An 18,529-nucleotide genomic window follows, 5' to 3' on the forward strand; every position below is an offset into this window, starting at 1 on the left:
TATCAATGGCATCGTTGCCATATATAGTAGTAACTTTCTTCTTTTAGTGTTTACTAGCAGACCCGGCAGACTTCGTAGTGCCTCAATCGATAAATAAAAGATCTAAGCTTTTGTTTAAAATAATTTTAAAACAAACAAAATGAATTCGTCCGACGGGGGACACATCAAAGCTAAAATAAAATTGTTATTTTTATTTAATTCCAAGCATTTTCATATTTATTCACATTTTAAACCTTCTCTGGACTTCCACAAATAATTCAAGACCAAAATTAGCTAAATCGGTCCAGTCGCTCTCGAGTTTTAGCGAGACTAACGAACAGCAATTCATTTTTATATTTATAGATTTCACTACATCCGCTCTTGGTTTTATGAATTTCATTGTATCATTATTAAGATTAACATTGAAATTTTGATTGGTCAAATACCAAGAGATGGAAATATCACATTTTTTATATGTCAAAACAATTATTTACACGAACCATTACGAATACCATTGTTTAATTTTATAGTTTAACACATGAATAAAGAAAGTAACAAAAAATATATTCTTCAATTCCCTTTTTAATTTTTCTTGTAAATTTATGTAATGTACTTTTGCATTCAGTCGAAATTATGCAAATAAGAAGTAAAGAAAACCCTAACCCTCTAATGAACAAAAGAAAAATTAGCTCATGTGAATGAAATCTCTTCCGTATTGTTCTCTGGGCTAGCCGTTGTTACTCTTAAATGTCATCCTTTTATTGTGTGTAATTATGTATTTACTTTAAAATTTATTATTGTACTTTACTCTGAAACAATGAAAGATTAGTGTATTCTTACGAGTTTGAATTTTAAATATCGTAGCAACTTGACTTTGTCCTTTTTTTAGGGAGGGTTTACTGGTGGCCTTTCCAGTTTCACTAGGACAGGTGGGCGAGCAAAAGCTTAGCATGGAGGGTAGGGATTTGCTAACCGCTGCTCGAGCGCTTTCGGAGGAGTCCTTTCAACTCAAGGACACCTGCTTCGCGTATGAATCTTGTCCCTGGCGTTGTTAATGTCTATAAGTGAGATCTTGCCAGAGGGACTTTGATTGTATAAAGATTATGTGAATTTAAATTTCAGAGCAATGAATATTCGAGTAGGTTGACAAAAGTCGCGTCTCAGTTTCTTAAAGAAAAGTGTTTCCGTCACATACGGTGAGATCTGACATACTAGCATAGATTCTTCTCAGTCGCATGCACTCTTGGCAGAGTGATCGTGGTCATCACTTCGGGTAGTGGTGCGCTTCACCAGACGTCGCCATTCCTCGCGTACCGCGGCCCTTCTTGTGCACTCGTTAACGGGACCGTTTAGAGCTGCCTTTATTTGGTCGGTCCATCGTAACGGTGATCTGCCGCGCGGTCTTGTACCCTAAATCATGCCCTGCACCTATATAGTATAGATAAGTAATTGCTAAACATGATATAGTTATAAAAGCGCTATCCATGTTATAATGCAAAAGTAAATCGGCTTTGAAGAAATGCAAATTAAAACTTGTGTCGTAGACATAATTGGAACTGCTGTTATAATAATATATTACATTGTATATTATTATTATATATAACAGTAATTGTCAAGAAAAGATTATTTAAAAAAAATTGAGCGTGGTTAGCACAATATTCAAATGTCGATACATTACATGCTAGTCGTTGGTGACCAAGAAAAATGTAAAGTATCCGAAATGTTAAATAATAAAACGCGAGATTGAAGCGTGAATGTAATTTGGAATTTAAAAAGTAGCATTAATTAAATATCTAAAAATTGAATTGAAATTTAAAAAATTATATACTGCGTATCATAGTCAGCATGCATAGTGTTTAACACAACTTGGTCCCACTTTTTAATATCAGACCTGTGCGAATAAGCGTTCACATCACCGCACATAAAACGCGCAAGCCATTAATACGGTAATTAAAGTTGCGTTATTGTTCGACATATTGCGTTGTGTGTTTTCACCGAGCTCCCTGAGCTATGTTTTCGGAGATTAGTGGCAATGGGGACGACGTATTCCCGTGTGTTTAATGCTACGCCTATGCGACGTCACGGATCGTATTCCATGATTTTGAAACTCCACAATTTAATGAACAACTATGTATTGATTGAAATTTATATACTACAGACATTCAATGCATCCGTGAATTTGCTAATTTATCTTTAATAGTAACAGAAATGAATTGTGCTGACTTCGAGAGAACTCAATGGGTACTCAAGAAACAGTAAAATATTTTTGTTTTCATAAATATTTTTAATTCGTTCAAATAATCTGTATTAATGAACGATACGATTTTGTAGATTTTCTCTGCTGTAGACGAACCTATCTGCGATTACAACTAGAGTGCATAGACATCAGAAATAATTACCAAAGATACTCCATAGCACCTGTACGGTTTTAGCCGGAATACATTTTGATTTCTGGGCATAAATATGTACAAACAATGGCACATGCCCATGCCGACTTTTAATACGCCCTAGATTTACTAGGGCGTATATAGGTTGACAAGACCATAAGAACAACCTTATTATTACCCAAGGATAACACACAGCAAACATTAACTTAACTTTACTCGTTTAGCACACATTTCTCTGACCAACTCTGTGTGAGCACTAACAAATTACCAGTTAAGAGGTAGGCCTAAACTAATTTAGCCTATGGCTCTAAAAAGCTGTAATTTAGTTCGCTTTTCACTGTGTTATTAGGGTTACAAAAAGCATAGCTTATAAGGGTGAAATGGCGTGGGTAGATCGGGCGGTTTTGTTATATTAAATATCACTGTGACTCGACTGTTTCTGAGCGAGCTATTGTTGAAAACGAGTGTGAAGTTAGTGCTATTATTTTTGTATGCGATTCAACAAATCACGATTCACGTAAAGATTGTTGTTATACAAATGCCATTGGCGACGATTACGTCACGGTTTATTCATTAAAAGCGAAAAAAAAAGCGATTTTTTTTTGTGTTTTGTCTTTTTCTGCTTGTTACATTAAAGTTGATTCAAGGACCCAGTGATGGATTGATGCATAGGGCGAACTGATTTTTTAGCAAAATTTCAGAGACGAAAAAAGGTAAAGACAGAAAAAGTCTCCTTTGAAAATGAATTTGGATTAATTTTTAGAAAAAAATTATGAATAAAAATATTGGATCAAAATTTATTGTAACATTAAGAGCGGTGCGAATTCTGTTACGTATCTTCAGATCCAGATGTAACAGATTTCATTTAATACAGCTTAGGATTTCTCTAGTAAGAAGTGAAAAGAAAGAACTATAGATAAAGGATTTTCTCCGAATCTTGCCAGTCGTGGATATACTCAATACTTATTTACAGTTTCTGTGGTCACTGACGATTTACTGTAAATTATTCGAAACGTCAGAAATAATATAATGACAGTAAAAAAAGCGAAATTCAACAACCGTAAAAGTAATTTTAATTATATGTACATAATAATATATGTATTTTCTGTACCTTAAAGTGATGCAATAAGGTTGATAATATGGTAAAATAACTTGATGTAATTAATCATCTATCATAGATATTCCTTTATTGAAAATAGTTACAAGTTTAATTATTTTAAATTAATGAAAGTTATAGTTTATCGGATGAAAATATTGATTTAATCCGATCCCATTAAACTCATTGTTGACATCTGTTATAGTAATAATAATGTTAATGGCATCAGAGATGAATGTGTTGAACGTGAATGGGAAAACAGTGGTAGTTTAGTGGCTAACAACTCAATGTTGGGTGCACAGATGCTCGGATAACGAGAATACGACTCGCTCGCAGCTTTAAAATACAAACGGGAGCCAATGCAAATTTAATCAGTAAGCTCTGTTGGGCCCCGTAAATTCTACCTTTCTCTGTCATCGTACTATCTTACGTAATTCACCTTCATTCCTTTAAACGCTTGTTCGCAGCTACAAAATGGATGTTCAAAAGCGTTTCACGATATTGTGATATTTAATTCACGAGTCATTATTAGATTCCGCTTTTTTTGTGCTTGATTAATTAAATTTTAATTTATTCTCTCTGTACGAATTTAGTGTTTTCCCTCTTCAATATTCAAGCACTTCTTAAAAGTATAATATTATCATCCGGGTTTAGTAATGGTTTATGTTACTGGTAAATATAAGTCTCTTTCACCTCTCAAATCGGAACGTAAGATTGCTTTTGCGACAGAAATATGAAGTGTGGTTGGAACTATTTACAGTAACGATAAAAAATTATACGATTTTATTTCTTAAGCGACAATATGTTTCTTGATTTCTGAGAATATATGTGCACAGGTGGCTACAGCTGGATTCAAAACTATCATCTCAGATCTTAATATGAGTGACGGCAAGGATATTGTAATATCTTGGCTCCGAAAATGGATATAAAAATCGGGTGAGCCAAGACTTCGTGCCCAATAAATTTTAGGGATTCTGATACCTATGATGAAATATTAATTTAATAGCGTAAGAGACGTTCTTCTCATATGTTATCTACCAATCTTTAACTCTTTGACCATTCATTTTTATATGAAAAAATAAATCATGTAGAAATCGACTAACTATTTGAAACCGTAGAATTAAAAACGAGGCTTGTAGAGAGTATTAAACGGTAGGCAGCGGCTTGGCTCTGCTCCTGGCATTGCTGAAGTCCATGGGCCACGGTAACCACTCACCATCAGGTGGGCCGTATGCTCGTCTGCCTACAAGGGCAATAAAAGGTCCTTATTTGAATATATTTTTTAAAATACGATTTAAAATAAATTGGGAATGGTCGTGACCCACATTCAATTCCCAAAATGAACAATGAAAACGGTAACTCAATTAAAATATCGACGAAATTAAAATTAAATATTTGCTTGGAATGATTCTGATGATTGACATGCTTTTGGCGTTCTCTCGAAATATTGGATACAATATAATTTTCAAAGTTCAGCTCTAGTTCAAATTCTATATAGTTTAGTTGGCAACTAAATTGTACATAACTTCATTCAGGTAAGCCAAAACTTAATCGAATTTTGCAAGTAAATTACATTTTATTGAAAATACATTTGAATTTGTTTAATATTTTAAATGTAAATATTGGACAGAACACGATTAGCTTAAAGTCGCGGATTATTATAGCTGTGATTTTAGATAAACCTATTTTCTTATTGCATACGTAATAATTTCAGAAAATTTTCATTCGTACTGTATTCAGTTCTCAAAAAATGTTAGTAGTACTTACTCATACGTTCTACAAATATGTATTCACTATGTCCAATATTAAACATCCACTGGTTATATCACCTATTCATTTGGAATTCGAATGGAAATTTCTAGTATTTCGGTAATCAAAATGTATTCACACAAAATGGATTCCATTTTGGTGACAAGTAAACTAATCGCGGATTTCGTTGGCGGTGACAGTTCGGTGCAGAATGTTGGCAGTTTGCGAACAAACTATGATAAATTGAATCCTACTCATACACATCGTACATTAGGTGTTTTTTGTACGGGTCTGATGATTTGGAATTTTAAGATGCAAATCCAGGCATATAATTATGAATTGAAATATTAAAAATTTCTGTATTAAATGGTTCCAAGTCATGAATTCCTCTATGTCTCCGGAAACAGATATAGACGAGAAAAAACAGATCACATTAAAAACGTATGGTAAATTATTTAATAAAGGTATTGACTTTGATGTTAAAATATCGGGATGATCAAGTATGGTTCAATGAAGACTATAATGATTTGGAATAATCTCAAACGAATTATCCTCAAATCTCTTAGACAGGTACAAAGGTTGAACACGAAGTATTCAAAGAAGTCCTATTGCATATCATGTAGTGATCCGACTCAGATTTCGTCTCGTGACTCGCGAAATATAACATTAAATACACTTTATTAGAACTAATGGCGCGTCTACTGTATGTTGATGTTATTATGGATATTGAACTGATAAAGAGTGGATCTTCTACTGAGCAGACCATTTTGTTCGACCAAGGATTCTAGTTCAGAACTAGTATAATATAAGATAGCTACAATCTTATGATAAAAAATTTATATGAAATGTTCTACCCAGAGCGGAATAGAGTTTCAATTCAATCGTATAAGTGATTTAGGACGTGTAATATACGAACTAAGTCATTTATCACATTCATATATTATATTGTGCATAAAAAGATTTAAATTCGCAGAGTTTTTGAAAGAACGTGATGAAGAAATTGTCAACATTGAATCAATAAAATCTAGCACGATAGTTAATTTTATTTTAAATTCCAAATATAATCTCTTTATGAGTAATCCTTATTGCTTTTCATAATCCCAGTTTATCTTCTTTTGTTTTATACAAAATTATTCAAGAAAGTCACGTTTTGGCCATTTTTTGATAACTTTTCTCATCTAATTAAGATTTTATGACGGGGAAGCGTGAATTTGACCGCAATAATGTTGTTTCTTTGTAAAATGCAAAAATCCTTGAAGTTAAATAGGATTGGTAAGGATGCTTCTAAAAATTATAATAAGAACTTTTTTGTTATTATTATTGGAGAGCAGAACGAAATCATTTTAATGTTAATGTTTTTTTTATACATTTTTTATATATGTAAACCACACATATGAGTCATAGCGATGGCGTGTTCAACGATATCCAATGCTTCTACTCATTAATAAATTAATATTCGAATCAAAATACAAGCAGCAATTTGAAACTCATGGCAACAGATTTAATTTACAAATATCAATCAACTCTTCGTAAACTAATTTCAATACTTGACGTCCTAAATTGACGTATTGATAAAAATATTTTTCGAACATCGTTTACAGCTCATCAATTTCCCGGTTCTAATATCAAAAGACAAAAGGGGCCGCCATTGTACTGTGTCAACGTATCGGAACGTTGTCTAACTCACGTAAAGTATAAATTGGTTTTGCGGAGCCCCTGATAAACACGAAAGGCTGTGTCAACCGAATTTGTATTTTAATATGTGAAAAGAAAGCTCATTCTATTTTCAGCGCGTGTATTGCGACTTTAATTATTTGAATGGCTTTTGAATTGGATAAGCATGCGTTGTTTTTGTTAATAAATATTAAACTTACAAAGGCGTGGTACTTTAATGATACATAATTATATATACCAAAAAAGCATTTTTAATCAAAGACATAATGACATTTTTGAAAGGTTTTTTCTAGAAAGACGATCTATGATTTTTTCAAAAATTGTTTCGGCAGGGCTTCTTTTTAATTACGTAACTTTTTAAATGAAGTTAACGTGCTTACGGCGATCTTGGTGTAACGTGGTCACTGAAGCCCATAATCTTCACAACTGGAATGATCTTGAGACATCAGATCGAACACTCAATTGTCTGCCTGTAATTCCTTTTTTTACTGGCTGTCCTAACCTTTAGTCCGGAGAATCAATTACTGCTTTGCACTAAAAATATCCAGTATCGTAGTACCCGTGCAAGCTTTTAACATGACCACGCTGCATCTATCATCGTAAATATCTATATATTAATACGTGAAGCAAAAACTTTGTATCCCTTTTTACGAAAATTGCGCGGACGGAGGAGTATGAAATTTTCCACACTCATAGAGAATATAGAGAAGAAGTGCACAATGCTAATATTTTTTTAAAATAGTGCATAAAAGATACATTAAATCAATAAAGAAAACATTACACACACTACATACCATGTATTTGACGCACACACGCATGCATACTATTTATTGTCAAACTTTTGTTCTTGTCGTCTGTTGTCAAATTGAGAATAGATTAAATATTGTTTGTCTTTATTAATATTTTTTATAGTGTAGCCTTGGCGAAATTTGTGATTACAGAAGTATAAAATACAATCATAATAGCGTACAAACTTACAATTCCAATTAATTATAGTCGAATTTTGACTACTGCGGGACCTCTAGTATAAAAAAAAAAACACGTGTGGTACTCGGGGACTGCCGCGGTAAAGTTATTGTATTTTTTATCAACTTATGCAATCATAATTAGACAATAATAATTTAATATTAAAAAATAATAAAATAAGACCACGCTATATTTATAAACATTAACAAAAGCAAAACATAAACTGTCCCCTTCACACTCATAAGCTAGACCGCGCGAGAGAGAGAGATGGGCAGAATTTTCATGATGCGCATGCAGTGCGACGTCACGCCGCGCTTATTCACAAACACTATACAAACGCAACGTGTGAATGTGTTGAACGCGAGCTGGTAGGCGTAGTGGGGGTGTTAGGTTTTATTTTCGTTACGGAATTTCTTGATTCGGCGCTCAAAGCCCACGATAAAAGCTATGCAATAGCTTAAAATATTACATTAATTATTACATAAATCTTTATTATGATATTATAATATGTACGGCGTTGTATACTCGTATTATGTGTATTTATCTATACTGTGTGTACGCTTGTATTTGTATTTAATACTACATTATCATTATTATATTTTTATTGATTTCACTAAAAAAAAGGAATGCGTCTACCACAAGACTACATCACCCTTGGTTGCCTGGTATTCTCTATGTCTTAGGCATTTAGTTCCACTGTACTTTTGTGCATAAAGTTTAATAAATAAACACATAAGAAATCACTAGGCCGCGTCTAATCAAACGTCATGAAACATGTTTTACAACGTTAAACACATTTCAATAATAAACGAAGGGCCCGTTCTCGCTTAATCAACACAGTCATAAACCAGCCACCCTCCAACACTAACGAGTACCCAACAGCGATTCCTTCTAACTAGTAAAGTTAACTGCACCTTACTATTGCTTTCGAGATAACAAGATCGGTAACATTGTGTTTCTGGCTCATTTAGCGTCACTTTAACTTCGTTACTCGGTTGCGCGGTTCGATAATTCTGTGAGCGTGTAATGAATTTTGTTTGACGTAATATTATGTAGTGTTGTGCCTTCTTTGATATTTCGTATTCATGTACTGTTCGAAGTCTGATTTTTTTAACTAAACTAATCATAGCTTTTTGGTAGAAGGTTTTTTGGAGTTTACTCCTTTAGAATCGATTTACATATATAGGCCCGGGGTATGAAAATTATGGGGACCAAAATCGTACTAGCATGTCACACGAAATGCGTTATGCGCCTGATTGGCTCCTGATTGCGTGATGCGTGCGCGCGCCAATCAGGAGCCAACGCGCGGCCGCGTTATCGCAGGTGACGCCGGGCTGCTGCGCCGGCAGTCCGCCACAAAGCCTCGTACTGATCGCGCGTTTCTCTCATTATTGTATTTTCATATATTTGTTAGTCGTTTGTTTTGTGTCTCGTTAATTTGTTAATAATCTGTAGTGTATCGTGTTGTCGTAATATAGAACTATTTCTCGTATTGTTTCGTTTAATTTTTTATATCCAGTAAACTCCAGTCGTGCGTCGGAGCGGACACACACACTTTTTTTTTTTTTTACTTTAAGTAGTTTAAAAATCTCAATTTTGATGGGAAGTAATTAGTGAAAATAATAATAAATAAATAACTGGAAACAAATAATCCACGATCATCTGGCCCCGTATTAGGATTCCTTTTATAATGGGTACCAGACTAACATACGAGTACATACTTATATACAGACGTTTAAATGTATACATAAAAAGAAAATAAACACCCAGACAAAGAGTAAAAAAAAACCTGTTAATCACACGAATGTTTGCCCGTGGTGGAACCGAACTCGCGACCCTTGGCGTAAGAGTCCAGGGCAGTAACTACTGCACTGAGTCAGTAAAAATAAATCATTTATAAATGAAATAGTCACTCCTTTTTAGATTGAGGGTTCGAGATGACGTGAATTAATTTACGTAAAAGTGCGCACGCGACTTCATCAATATCGAAAAACAAATGGCATTCATATTTATGGATTCTTTTAAAACTCTAATTATAGGGTTTTAATATTCTCATTTTATTTTATCTAGAGTGCAGCTATGCTAAAACACTGTTTTTAGTTTTAGAAATTGTTTTGCCTTTTTATATCGTAAAATTTGCCGAAGATCGCCAATCGGCGCGGCTATGTCGACTGCTTTGTGAGTGAACAATTTCATAAAATTGTTTCAATACCTAGTAATAACCACCTAAGCGAATATAAAACTTCAATTTTGTATAAGATGTTCAAATATTAAAATATTATATTAATTTTCAATCCTTCGAGTGCATTTTCGTATTAAACATGTTTTGTCATGATCGGAATTATTTATTCAAAGATTATATCAATTACCCACATATGAGGTGGAAGGCTATAATTACTTGAAAATAAAGCAAGCACTCAACATGCGAGCCGTGATTTGTGGCAGGCCTAATTGATGGGAGTGACTCAAACCAAATTCGAATTTTGCATCTTAGAAACAAAGTTCAGATTTGTCTAGAACCATTGCGACCGAGTGTAATTTACAGCTTAATGTTTCGAATTCGTTATTCATGACTTCGGGTTTAGAAAGTACAAATTTTTTTTAAAGAAAAAAAAAACATTATTTTCTTATGATTATATTGCGTTTAAAATAATTTATGTTTTCAATTTTTGTAAAATGAATGTAAATGTAAACTCTGTAAAATAATTTTTTTTTTTTTAAATAAGTGATTTAAGTGAAACTCTGATTTTTTGTTCAAAATTCATAGGTTTTACATATTATATTGTAGAATAAAAGTCAAGAATAAAATGGAGTGATCAGTTAGTATTATAAATGCACTACTATTTAAAATTAATTCAAACTGGATTCTACTTTGAATAGATTTAATAATCATTCGATTTAAAGTAAATTGCGAAGTATACGCGCCTATTTCTCATTCAGATCATAAGTTTAACTTCGAAATATGAATTATGAAGCCCATTAAAAGTTATGATAACAATGTTCGTTTAGTATAACCAAATCCCACATATTTATGTACGTAAAAATCAGATATATTACCCGAGTCAAACGCGACACTCAAATGGGGGTGAAATCCTCTTGAGATTTTTATGTAAAACACGAAACAGACGTCAAACCCTTCCATACCTTCATTTATATTGTATCTGTAACTTTAATATGTTGTTGGATGTTCTAAACGACTATATTAAAATTTGACATTGTCTAGATGGAAGATTACCACAGTAAATATAACATACATTCTTTTTCTTCTTCGTCGTTTTCTTCATTACTGAAGGTCGTGTCCCTGAAACTTGACCGTGGCCTGTCTCGTGAGCTGTTTCCACCTCGTCCGGTCCTCAGATTCTCGAATGGCGGTTACTACTGGCAGCCCAGTTAGGGCGGTTATTTGAGCGGCTAGGTGATCGGCCGCGGTGTCTCCTTTCTTCTACTTTGCCCGTCACAATCACTTTGTCCAAGTTATTTGACTGTCGGCGGGCAATGTGATTGAAGTAGCTGAGGATCCTCTAGTAACAGATTGCTGAGAGCCTGACTTGGGTACAAAGCTACTGAACTAATTTGTTTTAACTAAACTAATCTAAACTATTTTGTTTTATTTGAAGCAGCCGTAGCTGTAGTAGCAGTTTCTGAGGAATTATTAGAAACGATTCCGTCATCTTTTTACTATCATCACATCACCCGCCATCGGAGCGGACTTCATTTACAATAACAGCTATTATTTTCGTACTAAAATCCAAAAAGAGCCTTTTTGCGGATCATAAAATATATAATAACATTATAATGTCACTATATAATTAACATTTTATCACTATATATTATTGACGAGTGCTACACTGGACTGAAAAATGATTAATTCCAAACAGACATATTTAAAAAGTAGTTGTGAGAAAATAATAACTCTAAATATATCAAACAAAATTAAGACAGAATGTTACAATAAATGAATCTACTATAGATAGAATATCCGCGCGGGTAGGTACCACCACTCCGCCCCTTTCTCCCGTGAAGCAGTAATGCGTTTCGGTTTGAAGGGTGGGGTAGCCGTTGTAACTATACTGAGACCTTTAAAACTTATATCTCAAGGTGGGTGGCGCATTTACGTTGTAGATGTCTATTGGCTCCAGTAACCACTTAACACAAGGTGAGCTGTGAGCTCGTCCACCCATCTAAGCAATAAAAATAAAGTACTTGTCGACTAAAGTGTTCGGAACGCAAAAGTAAAAATAAAAACACGTGTACATATTAAACGGATTTTCAGTATTATTTATCGCCTGAAATACAGTGGTGTCATTTACGTGTGTCCTGTACACATGTGAGCGAACCCATTTGCAAGTCGACTGCTTCGTTCCGCTGTGTGTACGCTGTTTAATTTTTCATACCGACAGTTGGATTTTTTTTTTGATTAATTAGCTTTTCCCTCCTCGTGTCACAGTGTTTTGTAACATTGCGTCGTTGGCTTTTCATGCGTAGGAGAACGGTCTAGAACGGTGCCTCGGCGTCACGGTATGTAAACTTTAGGATTGTGTTTCTAGTTTGAATATTCAAATTACAGACTTTAAAAAAAAATTGGACCCAAAAAAACTTTATATGGGTTTTTATTGCAAACAAAGTTGAGCCGGCGGCCCAATTGATGGTAAGTCTTCATTGTCGCCCACAGTCATCGACGATGCGAGGGGCATAGCTAGGTCGCTGTCTACCGTAAAAAACATATAAAGAGAGATATGTCATAATAGTGTAGGATCATCACAGAGGAATGTTGATGAATGAAAATGATTTCCAGAAACACATTGTGGATTAAGGTAATGTTTTCGAGTATTGAACACGAACTCCACAATATTTCTTGTTCTTATATAATACTAAAATTAAAATCTCTATGGTTTTATTCGTATACATGTGATTGTGTAGTCCTTTGTCTTTTTCGTTGGCATTCAGATTTCAATGTGATCGAAAGAGACGAACTATACATCTCATCATTCTTAAAGCCATATGTTTCGTGTAGATTAACATCCTCAAGATCTGCTACTACCATTAGGCTTTAGGCAATAGCTTTAAATGCGAAGGAATGATGACTAAATCGCTCCTTTTTACTTATAAGAGAAAAAAACATTGATTCATTTTAATTCAAATTGATTTATTGCAAATTCATGGGAAGAATTGTAGTTGCACTGGATTCTTAATTAGAAATTTAAGCAAAGTTGTAGTTGTGTGTTGAAACGAAAATACTGTGTTTTTGTGGAAATTGTGTAAAATAAGAAAACATTACGGCACCATTATTTATATGATTTATTCTAACAACTGATTGTACCTACCAGCTGGAAAAGTGTTATCCTTACAATTAATTACTTCTACACACTTCACTGCTCTGTTACTATGAATCCACTTGAATCTTCACTGGCTGAGATGTCAGAGCTGTTTAATGCACGTATGGCGAAGTTCGAAGCCCAGCTCAACAAGTCTCCAGAACCATCAACCACATCATCAAGTTTGGCATTGGAATTTTCGTCATTTCGGGCATTCATTACTGAGGCACTTAATAACTTGCAACAGCAGGTGGAGATGCTCGCGCGCATGCAAGATAATACAGAGACTCGCAGCCGTAGAAAAATGTTGATCATTCACGGAGTAGCTGAGACTAAGGGTGAGCAAATTGAACAGGTATTGTCTAATTTCATAGGCAGTCATCTTGCTTTGGCCGAGTTCTCCTCAACTGATATTAGAAGATGTCACCGTATGAATAGATTGTCAACATCCGAAGGATCTCGTCCCATACTGATAAAATTCCAAACGTATGAAATGCGCAGTCAAGTTTGGTTTTCTAAAATAAAACTAAAGGGTACCGGCTTTACTATTTCGGAGTTTCTGACGAAAGCGCGGCACGACATTTTAATGGCTGCACGGAGTAGATTCGGCATGAAGAAGGTCTGGACCAAGGATGGCTGTGTCTACATTTTGGGAGCGGATGGCATCAAACATCGCGTCGTTACACATCGAGATCTTAATCATCTTCAAAAGAACACATCGGAGGCAGTCCCTGAGGTTGATGCTCATAAGCGTGCTGTTACAAAACCGGCTGTGGTAAAGGCAAAGCGCGCTGCTGCTAGAAAGTGATAGTGATAATCTTGCTTCTTGTTTGTTTCCTTTCTTGTGTATAACAGGATTAACAGGTGACAAAATGAAATTAACTTTCCTTATAAACTTTTTAATTATCATTTTTTTACATTTTATCGTTAATTTTGTTTATAATTTATAATATTAATAATGTAGTATTAATTTCAAACTACCTGTTTTTTAGCTTATAAGTACCTAGCCTTTTGTCGGTAGGTACATTTAATTTTATATTTAAATATTTGAGTGACAGTGACAGTGCATGATATTGAAAATTTTTTAACTGTCAACTTTCAAGTGGCAAAGGTATCTTCGTCTATACAGCTAAATTACACGTATTAAGTTTAAAGCGAAGCTTAATAAAGAAAACGTCGAGATGAATTTAAGTATACTGTAATCTTTTCACTGCTACTCATGCTTCTGATTTGTATTTCTTTAATTTTAGTTTCTTTTATTTATTTATTTTGTTTTCTTTTTTTCTTTTTCTTTTGCTTTGTATTTACTATTTAATGTTTTCATTTTCTAATAAGATTATACTACCTAATTGCTACGTATATTTTATATAGGTATTCTATTTTGCTACTTTGATTTCCTTTTATTTTGTTATTTTGTTTGTCTTTTGGCTTGTTTTGTCTATTATAGTTAAATTAAATTTCATAGACACTTTCCCAGTTGATGGGTATTATTAATTTGTATATATATTCATAACCGTATTGATATTTTGATATTGTGTATAATATATATATATGTCGGCGGCAGCGCCACCAGGGATGGCTGAGCGGTAGGTTCCGTCATCACTCGTATTCGATTGAACTCAGTTTAGTCAATAAAACCTTTTGAATAATAGTTATTGAAACTCAACACACACAACTTTCACAATGACAGGATAAACCGACAGTTTCGTTCCACATACCGACAGACTGACTGACAAAGACTCACTGACTGAGACGGACCGACCGTCTGATACGGACTGAATGACTGTCTGACACGGAATGCCACGACTCTGTCCACGTACCGCCATTTTATACTGTGGCGCCACGTAGTGTACCCTACATTTTGTGACATTTATCAAAACAACATTTCATCATTTAAAATAATAGTCAAAACAACTTCTTAATATTACTAAAAGTCGTTAACCACGACACGGCCATTCTGACACGTCACACGTCCTCGTGTGATGGTTAACCTACAATCAAAAACATCCACGAGAACACTTGTTCCGCTCGATCACTCCTGACTACACTTTACGACTTATCGGAAAATTTAAAAGTCATCAAATAATTTTTATTCTAAACACAAATTCTATAACGACATTGAAAGATTACACAAACGAAAATAAGTGATTTACTACTGCTGCAAGTTCTCCCCGTACAATTCATGTACACAGTAACTAAGTCATTCCTGTGACTACAAGTGTTCAATGATAGTCATCCCTGTGACTACAAGTGTTCAATGATAGTCATCCCTGTGACTCTAATCGACAGTCATCCCTGTGACTCTAATCGACAGTCATCCCTGTGACTCTAATCGACAGTCATCCCTGTGACTCTAATCGACAGTCATCCCTGTGACTCTAATCGACAGTCATCCCTGTGACTCTAATCGACAGTCATCCCTGTGACTCTAATCGACAGTCATCCCTGTGACTCTAATCGACAGTCATCCCTGTGACTCTAATCGACAGTCATCCCTGTGACTCTAATCGACAGTCATCCCTGTGACTCTAATCGACAGTCATCCCTGTGACTCTAATCGACAGTCATCCCTGTGACTCTAATCGACAGTCATCCCTGTGACTCTAATCGACAGTCATCCCTGTGACTCTAATCGACAGTCATCCCTGTGACTCTAATCGACAGTCATCCCTGTGACTCTAATCGACAGTCATCCCTGTGACTCTAATCGACAGTCATCCCTGTGACTCTAATCGACAGTCATCCCTGTGACTCTAATCGACAGTCATCCCTGTGACTCTAATCGACAGTCATCCCTGTGACTCTAATCGACAGTCAATCAACATTCATTGTTCTAGAGTACTTGCAGCAATGTCAGTTTGAAGGTTCTGAAACTTTTTCAGTATCACATATCGGTAAAAAGCTTTGGGGGTATGGCACGCGAACTATTAAAAGCTCAAGAGGGCTCACCCTTTTTATACGTTGGATAAAACAATTTAAAAAAAGATGTGTTTCTAGCACTTCTTGTCAAGAACAATTCCATGAGCTCATCGCGAGCTTGGTCATCAATAACGCAAGTCTGGGCTTTGATTAAGGACACTAGATTTAAGTGTTCTATTTCGCTGAATGCTCAATCTCATTGAACCGATTAAAACAACTATCAGGTAGTACATGACATACAATAGGTAAGTAATAAACCATCGCATAGGATTTGTTCTGTACAGTTTTGGGTCAAAACAACAGAAACCTTTTATGAGAACCATCGTATAAAGATTTCTCGACAAGAGAACATTCGGTACCAGATTCCAAATAAAAATAAAAACGACTCACCAGATTTTCTCATTTACCAAAATACCAGATGTTACGCAGCTACCGGCACGTCACGGCGTTGCTCCGCTGCTGCGTTGCTCGCGGCCGTCGATGACATCGCGCCATCAATTTGCCTCGGCGGCAACTCGTGGCAATGTTTTTGCTTAGATGCTTGGACTATGCACGAGCTCACAGCCCACCTGGTGCCATGTAGTTATTGGACCCCACAGACATCCACAACGCAAACGCGTCATCCATCCCGAGATACAAGTTCCAAGGTCTCAGCATAGCTACAACCGCTGCCCCACCATTCAAACCGAAATACACCACTGCTTCACGGCAGAAATAGGCAGGGTGACGGTACCCGTGCGGTCGATGGCACTATACGGAGCACCCGTCTGGTGCCACGTCCTTACCCACGAGAACGTCGCCGCGCTGCGACGCCGGCAGCGCGCGATCGCATTCAGAGTCATTCAAGGATACCTCACAGTCTCCTACGAGGTGGCGCGCCCTAGCGCAAGTGTAGCTGGAGCGCGGGGGCTCCAATCTCGGCAGTCCGTGCTGGAGGCGTGGTCTCGTCGTTTGGCGGACCCGTCGGCCGGCCTCCGTACCGTCGAGGCGATCTGCCCGGTTCTCGCGGACTGGTTAGGCCGCGACCGCGGAAGACTCACCTCCGGCTACCTGTGCAGACTCACAAGACATTTTACCACCACGCAAACTTTTTACCACAGCAAATCTTACCAGCCACCACGCAAACTACAATTTTGCGGGTTCCACCTCTCCTACACGATGTTACTCCCACACTGCGGAAGCCAACCGCAAACACTTGTCAAGCACGCACTTCACCAGAAAAACTGGCATCCGCCAGCGGGACCCGAACCCCGCCGCATCGCCAGACACGAACGCACCGGACGTCTTATCTTACAGGTCACGATGACTTCAGATGTGTCCATTTTTCTTCCCCACGGAAACTTGCTTGCTTTCTTGTTTGCTTGCTTGCTGGAGCCCGAAGTCATCGAACGTGTAATGTTATTGGTATTGAATCTAGTAGATTCTAAAGTTTCAGCGACAATTCACAGTCTCATGTCCTGGTTTACTGCACTAGTGCCATGTAACTGTAGCAGTAGTCATTGGCTTAAAAACGATTCGTGTCGGAACTACTCACTCGTCATGACAGATCCATTATTGCGATCGAAGTTTCACTTGAGACTTGCACTTGCCTTAATTTCTTGCAATAGCTTGTTACGTGTCGTATTTCCGCTAGTAAATGCCATGTGATAAGGCGAGAGTCAACTGGGCAACATGAGTCAGAACGTAAGATGTGACGATTTCTTCGTGGCTCAGATCTTCCATCGAGGTAGCAGACGTTATTACACAACTTGCGTATGCTGCATTCACGCTTTTGTGGCTTACCATTGCTTAAATTGATAAGCGTCGCAGCAAGAATTTTGCATAACGAGCGAGAAATAAGTCGCAAATGCCTCCATGTGACACTTACTTGTGAAATCCGCGACAATGAGCTATGCACCATCCAGTAGACGTTCATCGAGGTACATATCAACCGTAGCGCACCAAACACGTGGATCGGCATCTGTCTGTTCCCGATGAATTTCCGACCCGTGATCTCAGATACCGTTACTGGTATTCTGATTTCTGATCTGCATCAAGTTTTTTTCGCTGTACTTCGAACATGTTCAAACACGTCACGCCAGTGAGAGTAGAGTCCTGATCCCACTTCTGATGTCGGCGGCAGCGCCACCAGGGATGGCTGAGCGGTAGGTTCCGTCATCACTCGTATTCGATTGAACTCAGTTTAGTCAATAAAACCTTTTGAATAATAGTTATTGAAACTCAACACACACAACTTTCACAATGACAGGATAAACCGACAGTTTCGTTCCACATACCGACAGACTGACTGACAAAGACTCACTGACTGAGACGGACCGACCGTCTGATACGGACTGAATGACTGTCTGACACGGAATGCCACGACTCTGTCCACGTACCGCCATTTTATACTGTGGCGCCACGTAGTGTACCCTACATTTTGTGACATTTATCAAAACAACATT

The 18,529-nt window shown here is 36.5% G+C and overlaps 1 protein-coding gene and 1 long non-coding RNA gene across 2 annotated transcripts in view; one reads left to right on the forward strand and one right to left on the reverse strand.

Moving 5' to 3' along the window:
• LOC101743696 (protein unc-13 homolog B) overlaps positions 1-18,529 on the forward strand; it is a 374,291-nt gene that overhangs the window by 165,686 nt on the left and 190,076 nt on the right. The gene's annotated exons all lie outside the window — the stretch shown is intronic.
• Positions 482-15,589, reverse strand: LOC134200873 (uncharacterized). Its single transcript, XR_009975967.1, has 2 exons — positions 5,230-15,589; positions 482-788 (listed from the first exon to the last, which is right to left on the reverse strand). It is a non-coding gene; the product is annotated as an uncharacterized LOC134200873 (long non-coding RNA).

This window comes from Bombyx mori, chromosome 21 (assembly GCF_030269925.1).
Source record: "Bombyx mori chromosome 21, ASM3026992v2".
NCBI classification, from domain to species: domain Eukaryota; kingdom Metazoa; phylum Arthropoda; class Insecta; order Lepidoptera; family Bombycidae; genus Bombyx; species Bombyx mori.